The following is a 12536-nucleotide window of genomic DNA, read 5'->3' on the forward strand; positions in this document are numbered from 1 at the left end:
TGTAGGTGATGAAATTCCTCCTCAAGCCATAAGAAGAATGGGTGTTGGTTTTATCCTACCCATTGAGGAACCCCTTGTGGCCGAAGGAGAAGGACAATGCTCCACTCAAGTGGAGCCATCACCAACCCAAGGCCCACACGCTTCCGAAGAACAAAGTGAAGACCCTCAACCTCATGAACAAGACCAAGGGCAAGATCATGCTCAAGACGGTGGTGACACACCAAGTGATGCCCAAGGTCAAGTTCTCTCCTCCGAGCAAGTTCAAGATCAAGAACAAGCTCAAGACGGGGCTCAAGATGATCAAGTGACCACTCCTCGACTCACCACCGAGGAGGAATTGGAGCGTCGTGCCGCCAAGATTGCATCCAAGCTCTCCACCAAGGGTCATCTCATGAAGAATGTGCTTGGAAGCATTCAAAAGGGGTAAGCACTCGTAGACAATTGGCAAACTATTGTGAACATCACGCGTTTGTCTCTTGTGTTGAACCCCATAAGGTATATGAAGCACTCGAAGATCCGGATTGGCTTAATGCCATGCATGAAGAACTCAACAACTTCGAGTACAACAAGGTGTGGAGATTAGTGCCGAGGCCAACGGGGAACCACAATGTCATTGGAACCAAGTGGATATTCAAGAACAAGCAAGATGCTCATGGGACCATCATTCGCAACAAGGCACGATTGGTGGCACAAGGCTACTCCCAAGTCGAGGGTATCGACTATGGTGAAACCTTTGCTCCCGTTGCTCGCCTTGAATCTATTCGTTTGTTGATTGCTTATGCTTCTCATCACAACTTTAAGTTTCAACAAATGGATGTGAAGAGTGCTTTTCTTAATGGTCCCATTAATGAGTTGGTTTATGTCAAGCAACCCCCCGGGTTCGAGGATCCCTACTTTCCCGATCATGTGTATCAACTCGATAAGGCGCTCTATGGCCTTAAAAAAACCCCACGTGCGTGGTATGACCACCTTACCGAGTTGTTACAAGATCGTGGGTTTGAAGTTGGGCTAATCGACCCCACTCTTTTTACTAAGAAGGTCAAAGGGAGTTGTTTGTATGCCAACTATATGTTGATGACATTATCTTTGGTTCCCCTAACAAAGCTTTCAATGAGGAATTTGCCGCACTCATGACCTCAAAGTTCAAGATGTCTTCCATGGGAGAGTTGAAGTTCTTTCTCAGTTTCGAAGTAAAGCAAAGAAGAGAAGGAACCTTCATCAACCAAGCCAAATACACTCAAGACATGCTCAAGAGATTCAAACTAAGTGATGTCAAGCCGGCGTCCACTCCAATGCCCACCAAGTGCCAACTTGACATTGATCCCAATGGTAAACGGTGGATCAAAAGGTATATCGCTTCATGATTGGTTCCTTGCTTTATCTTTGTGCATCTAGACTGGATATCATGTTGAGTGTGGGAATTTGTGCACGGTTTCAAGCCGCACCTAAGGAAAGCCACTTTGTGGCGGTCAAGCGAATCTTTCGATATTTGGCTCATACCCCAAACTTTGGCTTATGGTACCCAAGAGGAGCAAACTTCAAGCTTGTAGGATATTCGGACTCCGATTGGGCGGGAGACAAAGTGGATAGGAAGTCCACTTCCGGAGGGTGCCAATTCCTTGGTTGCTCTTTGGTAAGTTGGTCTTCTAAAAAGCAAAGTTGTGTGTCTCTCTCGTCCACCGAGGCGGAGTATGTGGCGGCCGGGAGTTGTTGTGCACAACTCTTATGGATGAGGCAAACTTTAAAGGATTACGGTGTCATCTGTGACAAAGTGCCTCTTTGGTGTGATAATGAAAGTGTCATCAAGATTTCTCTCAACCCCGTGCAACACTTCAAGACGAAGCATATTGAGATTCGGTATCACTTCATCCGAGATCACATTAGGCGAGGGGAGATCGAGCTCAACTACGTCAACACCCATGATAACCTTGCAGATATTTTCACGAAGCCTTTGGATGAAGCAAGATTTTGCGAGTTAAGGCATGAGCTAAATATCATTGATTCGAGCAATGTTGCTTGACCCCTTGCACACCCCACCACACTCAATTTGTTGTCTAATCTAGGTGTAGGCATGAACATCGGGGGAGTGTTGTTCTCTCAATGAACTCTTCCTCCCCCCATTATGCATAAAGTGATCAACTCTTTCACATTAGCCATTTTTGATGGTACTTGTGCTTCAAAGACGAGTTTTGGTCATGGGCCCAAGGATAATTCTTCGCGGTGCCATACCAATTGACTCAAACATAGGTGGCTCCGGCCACCGCCCTATCTTTGGAGAGGCTGTGTCTCGTTTTTGGTCTGTGTTGGTTCTTGCCTCTCTTTCTTCGTGGTGAGCTCGTGCTTGTGGTGTCCTGTGTGTTAGTTCCTTGTTGTGGTCTCTCGCTTGAAGGTTCCGTGCTTAGATGCTATCTTTTGGTTGAAACTTTTTTTGAGCCCACGGTACTACCGCGGCCTGCCACGGTACTACCGCAAGGGGGGCGCGCGGTACTTCCGCATCCAGCGCGACAGTAATTTTTTACTGCCGCCTGGGAGAGCGGTACTACGGCCTCGGTGCGGTACTTCCGCCCAGGGGGTAGTACCGCGATGACGTGCGGTACTACCGCGAGAGGAGTGCGCGGTACTTCCGCACCCAGCGCGGCAGTAATTTTTTACTGCCGCCTGGGGGAGCGGTACTACGGCCTCGGTGCGGTACTTCCGCCCGGGCGGTAGTACCGCGATGACGCGCGGTACTACCGTGCGGTCAAGGGCGCGTGGGGGTTAAACACAGGCAGGGGGAGTTCTAACTCCCCCATACCCATTCGTCTCTCTCCCCACTTCGTCTCTCTCTCTCTCTCTCGCTCAAGAACGGCGCCGGAGGTCCTCGCCGGATCTCCGTCTCCGGCCGCTCTCCTCGTATTCCGACCGGTGGGATCGTTCCCCACCACTCCCTCTTGCCATGGAACAAGGTTTCTCCCCAATCCCTCTCTTTTTCTTGTTCGTCTTGTTGCTTTTAGGTTTTGGGGAGATGCAAGTTGTTCTTGAGATTTTAGGCCAAATCTATGCAAGAGTAGGATGTAGGAGAGTAGTTTTGTGTAGTGTTGGTACTTGCTATAGTTGTCTCGTGATGGATTTGATCGACCGTAGTACCGCGTGTTGACACGGTTGTGCTCAGATCTTCATGGCTATTTCGGATCTGCAACCGTGCGGTACTACCGCTCCTCAAGTGCGGTACTACCGCACGTCCGGTACTACCGCTCCTTGGAGCGGTACTACCGCACGTGGCACAACACGCGTTACTACTGTTGTCTCAAATCCCTCTTGTGGCACTTCTTACGTGCCAAGTCTATTTGTTTCTCCTGCTTTGCTGTGGTCTTTGCATTGATCCTTCTCGCGTTTCGTGTGTGTTTGTTTTGTGGTGTGTGTTTAGGTGGTGGCTCAGGTGCTCCGGCTCGCCGCTCCAATCCAAGCCGTGACACGGGATCCAAGCGTATGCGCAACACAGAGGAAGCAGAGGGCTCCAATGCCCCCCAACGCAGAACCAAGACCTCTGCCACTAAAGAGAAGGAACCCGCCAAGGGTATGGATGAGATACCGCTTGCTGAGTTCATCGCTCGGAGGAAGATCAATCCGTATGGAAACCCTCGTGCTAACTTTCGAGGGAGTGATCTATTCTGGACCAAGCAGCAGAATCTCATTTATCTAGATGTCATCAAGGCCAAGCAAAATACCCATGTGGAGGTGAAGTGGATCAACATGCATCACATGCGCAAAGAGGCGCACCGGGAATACTTTGGTGAGGCTTTGGACCTCGTGGAGCAATTTGGCATTGAGCATATCATCTCATTCCACAAAGACTATGATCCTGAGATCCTTGCCCAGTTCTTTGCCTCCGTGCATTTTCATCCCAATGAGGAAAGGACCATGACTTGGATGACCAATGGCCGACAACTGACTGCTACTTGGAAGGAATTCATGACCCTGCTTGGGGTTCCGGATGAGGGGCTCGGCACACCCCAAGGTGTTCGCCCTCATGCCAATCCCGAGTCTGCCAACAAGAACAAGCTCATGCCCTACCTTGTGGAGAAGAAGCTCTCCAATGGCAAGTCAACTTGGGTACTCAACTCCTTTCTTGACATCATGCACCGGATCTTCCGCAACACTCTCTTCCCACGCATTGGGGACAAGGACAAGGTGCATGCCTATCTGGTGGATATGATGCTCTTGTGTGAAGATGCTCGCAACTCTCAGACACAGCCACTTGATGTCTCACATATCATGTGGATTGAACTTTGGTTTGCGGTCTACAACCGCAAGGTCCCCATCTATGGACCTTATTTGTTTCAGTTGATCTCGGCTACTTGGGAGCGGGTCTACCCTCAGGATGAGTTTGAGGCCCCTGGTTGGATCCGGCATGAGCCCATCAACCTCCGTATCAAGTCTCAGTGGGCCAACACTACCTCTCGTGCTGATACTGCGGCTGCCATGGACATGGATGCAGATGAGGATGAGGAGGAGGCAGCAGACGAGGACAGCTCTGAGGGTTACATCCCTCCCACCTCTGAGCCTTCTTGGGCTAAGCGACTGAATAACAAGATGAAGATGCTGTTCTGTATGCAAGCAAAGGGGCAGTACCAGACCCATGTGGCTTCCAAGGAGACTCGCCGCCACGACAAGCGGATTTTCAGGACTTTTGGCGAGAACATATCTAGCGGGTCAGAGGTGAACATCACCCCAGAGGCAGAATGGCTGCACAAGCAGGGCTATCGGTGGACCGAGTCTGAGGAGGAGTCCGTCCCAGCTGCAGAGTCTGACGAGGAGCGTGCGAGTGACTACTCCGCTTGAGCCACCACTATTGCTGTAGGTGTCCTCTCTGCCTTTTTGGCGTCTCGATGCCAAAGGGGGAGAGAGTGTAGGATTTGCTGCGAGTTATGTCGTGGTTGGGTCAGTTGAACTTCGTTTATTTCGTTTGCTTTGGTTTGCTTTGGTTTGTGCTCGTAAGACCTTCTATCATATGGTGTAAGACATATGCACTCTATCATACCGTAGTGAGCTTATTCTATCTTGTGCTTATTACATTTTGCTCCTGTCTATCTTGCTTAGCTTTAGCCTAATTGCAAGATTTGCCATGTATATAAAATATAGGGGGAGTGTTGATCCTAGTATGTGTGCCATGCAGTCCAAAGCACTCATCGAGATAGCACACATCTAGGGGGAGCCCGCCTATATTTTAGAGACTTGGGGTTTGCCCTTGCTCTTTGCGTTATACCCTCGTGCAAATCCCGTGTTGTCATCAATCCACCAAAAAGGGGGAGATTGTAAGGGCATTTTTATCCCTTAGTTGGTTTTGGTGATTGATGACAATGCTTTTGCGGACTAATCATGTGCATCAAATATTTCAGATATATTGACTAGGCACAAGATGATTGGGTTCCCCTCAAAGGCTATAGAAGACGACGTTTCTCTTCGGTTCTTTTCGGTGGTATTGAGTCGTAGGGAAGCCGTACTATTAAGAGGGGGTCCGCTTTGGAAAGGTTGGGTGGATTCATCACGTACACATCGTCCCTTGCACCTCCTTTCCTCTTGCCTTTGGAGCAGCCTAAGTTTTCCTTGTCTATGCAATTATAGCTCTTGTCTGCCGAACTAGGAAGTGCGGTAGTACTGCTCGTCAGAGCGGTAGTACCGCAGGACCTTGCGGTAGTACCGCAAGGCCCCACGGTAGTACCGCTTCTGGTAAGCGGTAGTACCGTGGTCCCTGCTTAGTTCCGCAACTACGCGGCTGTAAGGGGCGGATGTAATTTTTTACATCCGCACCTCGCGCGGTAGTACCGCGGCTGGCTTACGGTACTACCGCGTCGGGTTTTTGCATCGACTCCAACTCTGTGGAAGTAACCACAGATGTAATTTTTTATATCCGTGCCTTCCCATCCCTGGACAGTCCCTGCCTTGCGGTAGTACCGCAAGGGGGAGCGGTAGTACCGCGCCAGCAGTACTACCGCCCTCTGCCTTAGTGCATGTGTGGCTGTTCTGGTCTCTGCTGCGTGGGCGGTAGTACCGCGGGGCTCTGCGGTAATACCGCATACCCCTATGGCAGTACCACGCCTCAGGTGCGGTAGTACCACATGCCCCTGCGGTAGTACCGCGCCTCAGGTGCGGTAGTACCGCGCTGCGGAGGCTGAGTTGGTGGATAACGGTTGGATTTGTTCTTCCACTATATAAGGGGTGTCTTCCTGAGTGCGGATTTCTGGAGGCCGAGCTCCAGTGAGCTCGGTATTTTCAAAAAATCAAAAAGTGTATTTAAATGTTCCAAAAAATCTGAAAAAAATCCATGGAAACATATATGTATTCCGCAAGAACGTGTTAATTTTCGTCGAAAAATGTTGTGATTTGTAGGCTGTACAAAAATAACAAATTTCTGGCCCAATAACAAAAATAAAAGGCCCATTTAAAAATGTGTATTTGTCTTTTTTCTGTACGCCACATGTAAACGTATAATGCTGTGAAAATTTGCATATACATAGTATACATGTGCATGTTTGTTCATAAAATAAAATTGGAATTTTTCGCGCTCTGAAAAAATAAATTTTGAAAACGAGCTCACTGGAGCTCGGCCTCCGTTGGCATTTTCCGGTGTCTTCCTCCTCTAGTTGACCACTTCTTCCACCTCCAAGCTCCATTGTTGCTCTAAGCTCCATATTCGCCCGATCTCCTTCCCTAGCCAATCAAACTTGTTGATTCTCTAGGGATTGGTTGAGGAGGCCCCGATCTACACTTCCACCAAGAGATATTTGAATCCCCCCACTAATCCCTTGTGGATCTTGTTACTCTTGGGTGTTTGAGCACCCTAGACGGTTGAGGTCACCGTGGAGCCATAGTCCATTGTGGTGAAGCTTCGTGGTGTCGTTGGGAGCCTCCAATTAAGTTGTGGAGATTGCCCCAACCTTGTTTGTAAAGGTTCAGTCGCCGCTTTCAAGGGCACCAATAGTGGAATCACGACATCTCGCATTGTGTGAGGGCGTGAGGAGAATACGGTGGCCCTAGTGGCTTCTTGGGGAGCATTGTGCCTCCACACCGCTCCAACGGAGACGTACTTCCTCTCAAAGGGAAGGAACTTCGGTAACACATCCTCGTCTTCACCGGCTCCACTCTTGGTTATCTCGTGCCTTTACTTGTGCAAGTTTATTTGTGCCTTATCTCTTGCTTGCGTGTATGCTTATTGTTGTTGCATCATATAGGTTGCTCACCTAGTTGCATATCTAGACAACCTACTTTGATGCAAAGTTTAAATTGATAAAGAAAAGCTAAAAATTGTTAGTTGCCTATTCACCCCCCCTCTAGTCAACTATATCGATCCTTTCAGTAACCATCTGTTAGACTATTGCACACAACTATTAGTAGGCTAGTAAGTGAATCACTAATACACACAATGCACTTCATCTAGCATTAAAGTTGCTCCAGTTTAGCACTAGAGTTGCCTCATCTAGCATCAAAGTTGCTTTAAAAAAGCATTAAAACATATTCATACGAGATCTAGCTTTGGAGAGTTCATCACGAGGAACCCAACGATGAAAACGGATCATAATTCCAACACGCGGTTTAAAAGTTATAGCCTTTTGGAATTTTCTTGTACTGAAATTAATGCATGTTATGTCATCGTTGGGTTCATATGGTTGGTCGGACGAGTTCGTGAAAGATCAACGTACTATAGTAGATGAATCTTTCCATATATGGGCAACTTAGGATGATGTTAAGCTACTCGTTAGTCACGGCACGCAAATATTGTGACGTTGCTTATTATTGTTTTTCTAAGTTGCCTACAAACATTCTAAAGTTGCCTAACGGTGATGCTTAGTTGCCCGACATTACTTTTTCAGTTGCCTACAATACATTGAAAAGTTGTCCATAAGTGTTGCTAAGTTGCATATCTACGAAACTAAGTTGCTTAGCATACCGAAAAGTATTTTATGCAACTAACGACCATGTTAAGCTATTCATTAGTCATGGCCGGCAGCTTAGGATAAAATGTTAGCCTACCTCTAAAACTAAGTGGCCTACAATACTATCAACTTAGAGGCAAAACTAAACTAGTTATGGTAGAAAACTTAGAGGTGAAGCTAGTTAACTTAGTAGTCATGGTAGCTAACTTCAAAGGGATTTTCGATGATACACAGTCATCCTACACAGACTGGCGGTAAGTTGTTTTCCTATAGCACTAAAGTTACTTCCGTTTCACCCAAAGTTGTTCATAAAAAAAGTTAGTCAAAACATACTCATATGGGATCTAATTTCGAAGAGCTCATCGCGTGGAACCTAGCCGTGGAAACAAATTTGAGTTTCGATGATCAGTTCAAAAGTTATAGCTTTTTGAAATTTTGAAAAATGCAAATTAAATGCATGCAACGTGGGATCTTGTTAGGAAATCACGACATGGATGGGCGCACTGAGACATGGTGGACCAACTCCTTTTTCTGTGCATTAATTTCTTTCCGTGGGCCGTGTATTGGGACCGCGCGCGCGAGAGAGGTGGGAAACAGGAGCATATAATTTCTTGTCGTGTAGCGCGTGCGCCAGCCACAACGAAATCGCGCAGCTGCATGATTCAGTATTTGGGATAATTGATTGACCTATTACCGTAATTAGCCATATGTATCGGTGCCCCTGAGGTGGCTTTATGGGTTTAAATACTCTTCTATATATATATACTCTTCTATATATATATATATATATATATATATATATATATATATATATATATATAGGGATACTATTCATCACCCAGGGTGCAGAATAAGTTATTCTTCACCCGAGGTAATTTTACAATCATTTCATAATGAAATTACGTTTGGAATTCAAATAGTTACATTTTTATTGATCCACTACGTAAAATTTGGCATAAAAAAAAATAAAAATATAGGTCATAAAACAAGAAAAATTACAGTTTATGTGTATTTTACACTATGTTTTTACGTTTGTAATTTTACATAACATAAAATATTTTTTACGACGATCATATATATTTTTACGGTATCTTTTTACGTCGGAAATAAGACAAAACTTATGGAACGTAAAATTACGATGTATTGATGATAAAATAGAGGGGTGAAGAATAACTATTCCTTATCAGGGTGACGAATAGTCAATCCATAGTCACATTATTCTGATAATGGGATCACGGCGTGCTATATAGGGACGATGAGATCCTCCGAAACTCCCGGTAGGGAATAAAAGAAAAACTCCCACCATCTCTCACCAACCTCCCGACTCCCTCCAATGCATCGCCGCCGGCCCCAACCTCCTGATTCCAGCGCGTTGCCGGACCCCTCCACCTGCTTCCGCCGCGTCGCCCCGAACCGGCGCCGCCGGACCCCTCTTCCCTTCTGTCGGCGTGCCTCTTCCCCCGCCGCCGGAGCGCCACTTCCCCCATCCGCCGGCGCTCCTCCTCCCGCTCCACCCTAAACCATGCGCCTCCATCCTCCCACCCCGACGCGAGCGACCCACTGGGCGCCGCACCTGCATCGCCGCCCCCCTCCCCAGCCACCGGCGCGCCATCCTCCCCGCTCCACTGCCGCCACCCCGCCCCGGCCGCAACCCACGACGCCCCGTCTCTCCTCCCCTGGATCGCCGTTGCGTGCCGCCGATGCAGGACACCTCCCGATGCGCTGCCGCCATGTCGCGGATGACCCCGAGCGACCTTCTTTTCCACCTCCCCAAGCGCCGCCACTCTGGACCCATCGCACTCAGGCCCTCACCCCTGCCGCCGCGACCTTCTCCCCTTGCCACCGCGACCTTCTTCCCCCTGCCTCCGCGACCTTCTTCCCCCTTCCCCGCACTGCCCTTCGGATGAGAGGCAGCGCTCCAACCAGCCATGCTCATGGGTCACCGCCCACCACCAGCGCACCTCATTCCGCCGGCACGAACTTCCTCTCGCCCCTAACTCAATCCTTCTTTTGCCGGCCAGATCCGAGCGCCTTCTCTGCCCACGCCTCTCCGGCGAGAGCCTCCTTCTCTACATACTCCGAGTGACTCCGGACAGATCCATGGAGCTCGAGAAGTTCATTGGCTGCGGAGGTGGTTGCTGCCGACTCCAGGTGAGCACCTGCTCCTGGCTCCTCCTGGCTTCTGCTCATGCCCAACCCACCTCTTCCCCTTTGTCTGCACGTGGAGGCGGCCGTTTCCGGATGTGCTTATACATATTGAACTGCAAGGTTGCATGACTCGGTTTGAGGTAGTGGCTTTGCCGCTGCAGGGCTTCGCCTCACTCGGACGACTCACTACCTCTAGCGGCCGCCGCCGTCCATCGCGCCGGCTCATGTCACCTTCCTGGTCGCCCCACGCGCTGACCAGCGCTGCTCCGATCCAGCTCCTCCATCCTCCAGCCACGACAACCAAGTCCAAAAACAAAAGAAGTTCTGATTCTCGCAAGCTACAAGTTCAGAGCTTTCACTTCTCTGAACAAAATTCAGATTTTTGCACCTACATATATGCCAAGTAGGTTCACTTGTGCGAGCGGTGCTTCCAGTTCAGTTGCAAGCTTTCGCTTCTTCATGATCACGATCGCTTGCTTGTCTTCTCTTCTTCCCTGAACCCAATCCCCTGGGATCATGCAGGGAGTTTCAAAGAGCGTTAACTACTCAGAACCTGAGTATTTTGTGGTGGTTTGATCTGAATGATCAATATGTTTGCTTCTTGATACTACACAAAAGAAGAAAAACGGCAAGTCTATCATCCAATTGAGTGTGTGTTTCAGAATTCAAGATCGGTAATTTCTACATTGAGTGGTAGGTCCACGCACACAATCTCTGCTTTCAACTTGAAGAAAAAGCAGTCATCATGTCCGGCACAAACACAGAAATCTCATGGCCCAGTGATCTGCCGCGTCGCACGCCAACAATGAGCGACAAGCTCAAAGATTCGCTTGATTTAGTCGGAGGAAAATGCATACTGCATCCGTTTGTGGCTGCAGAAAATACAGAAGTTCCTTTAGAGATGTAGTATTATTCTTCAGAGTTCTGATAACTGAATTTTGGGCCGCTGAACCATGCTAACCTCGACCTTGTAAAAGGATGTTCAGAAGTTTGAAGTAGACTAAAACAAAAGTAAAAAAAAAAAGAGCTATGTGCTGCTGTGTCCGTAGTAGGTGTGGTGTCTCGTATGTGTGTGCGAGCGTTCACTGTGTGGGTCCTCGTGTGTTCCTGTGGGTCGTATGCTCCCATGTGTGCGTGCTCTTTTTTTTTGAGAAAAATGTGTGCGTGCTCTAGTGTGTGTGTCATGTGTGCTCTCATGTATACTCCGTGTAATTATTGTGTCCATATGTTCATAAGGTTATTTGATTGTGTCGAGAAACTTCTAAATTTTATATTTGTCCATTGCCCAGTGTATAAGCAAAAGATGCTCACTTTTCAAACTTTACAAGTTCAGTCGATAAAAGTGGAAAAAAGAAGTCCACTTAGAAAGACACAAAATAAAACTTTGCATAATATTGGGAATCCAGAGATGAAAAACATAGGACATTTTGGGAAGGCACATGAAAACATTCAAACACCAAACATGGGGGAGTCCAAACAGAACCAACTGAACATTATAAAAAGCGTAAGTGAAGTTCAAACAAGAGTGTAGAGAAAATGTTCAATTTCATTTTCCTTGATTTTAAAAAGAAACCTAGAAGTTCAACAATAATATAATTGAGGCGTTCAATGTTTCTAGAAAAACCCTAGCTAGTGTTTATAAAAAATTGGTTTTTCATGTTTGTAAAAAATAAAACCAAGGAGTTTAAATTTAAATAACATAACGGTTTGACGTTCTTTAGAAAAACAGATTGTACCAATTTCTAACAAACCAAGAAGTTCAAATAAAAATACTATTTCGATGCTTACAAAAAGAACTGGATTTTTCCCGTGTTTGAAAAAAAGACCAAGAAGGTCAAATTAAAGTAACAGAAATACTTGCATGTTCATAAAAAACGGAGTAGTTCGATGTCCAAAAAAAAACTCAAAATTCTTCTCGTTCCTAGGAAAAATAAAAGTTTGAAGTTCAATTTTTTAAATAATTGTTCTATGTTTACTTAAAAATGTTTTTTGCTTTTCTAACAATAAAAGTAAGAAGGTCAAATTAAAATAGCAGAGTGTTTCGGTTTTAAAAGGGCTTACATGCTAAAAAAAAAGGATGGCGTTTTGGGCTTTTTAAAACCACTCATAAACGACGAAGAACATGAAAAAAATTTCTACATGAAAAAGTTGCTTATATTTATAAGTTTTCCAGCAGGTATATCATATTCCTTAATTCAAAAAATGGTTTGAAATTTTTGAGTATATCATTCAAAACAAATTTTAATGTATTGAAATAACTCTTGGACCGTCGTGAATTTGGAAAACGTGCTGACGGAAAACTTGCGCCTTTGGAAAAGCTTTCTTATGGTATATCATTTGCTCAATTACAAAGAGTACTTTGGATGTTCGGGTCAAAAAATAGAGAGCAGTACAAATTGTAAACAACCAGAAGTTCACCTACTGCATGGAATGTGTTTCATACAAAAAAGAGAATAAAACGCAAAGTCTAAAAGG

General features: G+C 46.5%; 1 long non-coding RNA gene across 1 annotated transcript; it reads left to right on the plus strand.

Annotated features, from left to right (window-relative positions):
- The first annotated feature begins 9082 nt into the window (after nucleotides 1-9082).
- LOC123180476 (uncharacterized) lies at nucleotides 9083-11330 on the plus strand. The gene is made up of 2 exons (XR_006491058.1): nucleotides 9083-10064; nucleotides 10223-11330. It is a non-coding gene; the product is annotated as an uncharacterized lncRNA (long non-coding RNA).
- Nucleotides 11331-12536: the final 1206 nt, after the last annotated feature.

Source organism: Triticum aestivum, chromosome 1D (genome assembly GCF_018294505.1).
Source record: "Triticum aestivum cultivar Chinese Spring chromosome 1D, IWGSC CS RefSeq v2.1, whole genome shotgun sequence".
Taxonomy (NCBI): domain Eukaryota; kingdom Viridiplantae; phylum Streptophyta; class Magnoliopsida; order Poales; family Poaceae; genus Triticum; species Triticum aestivum.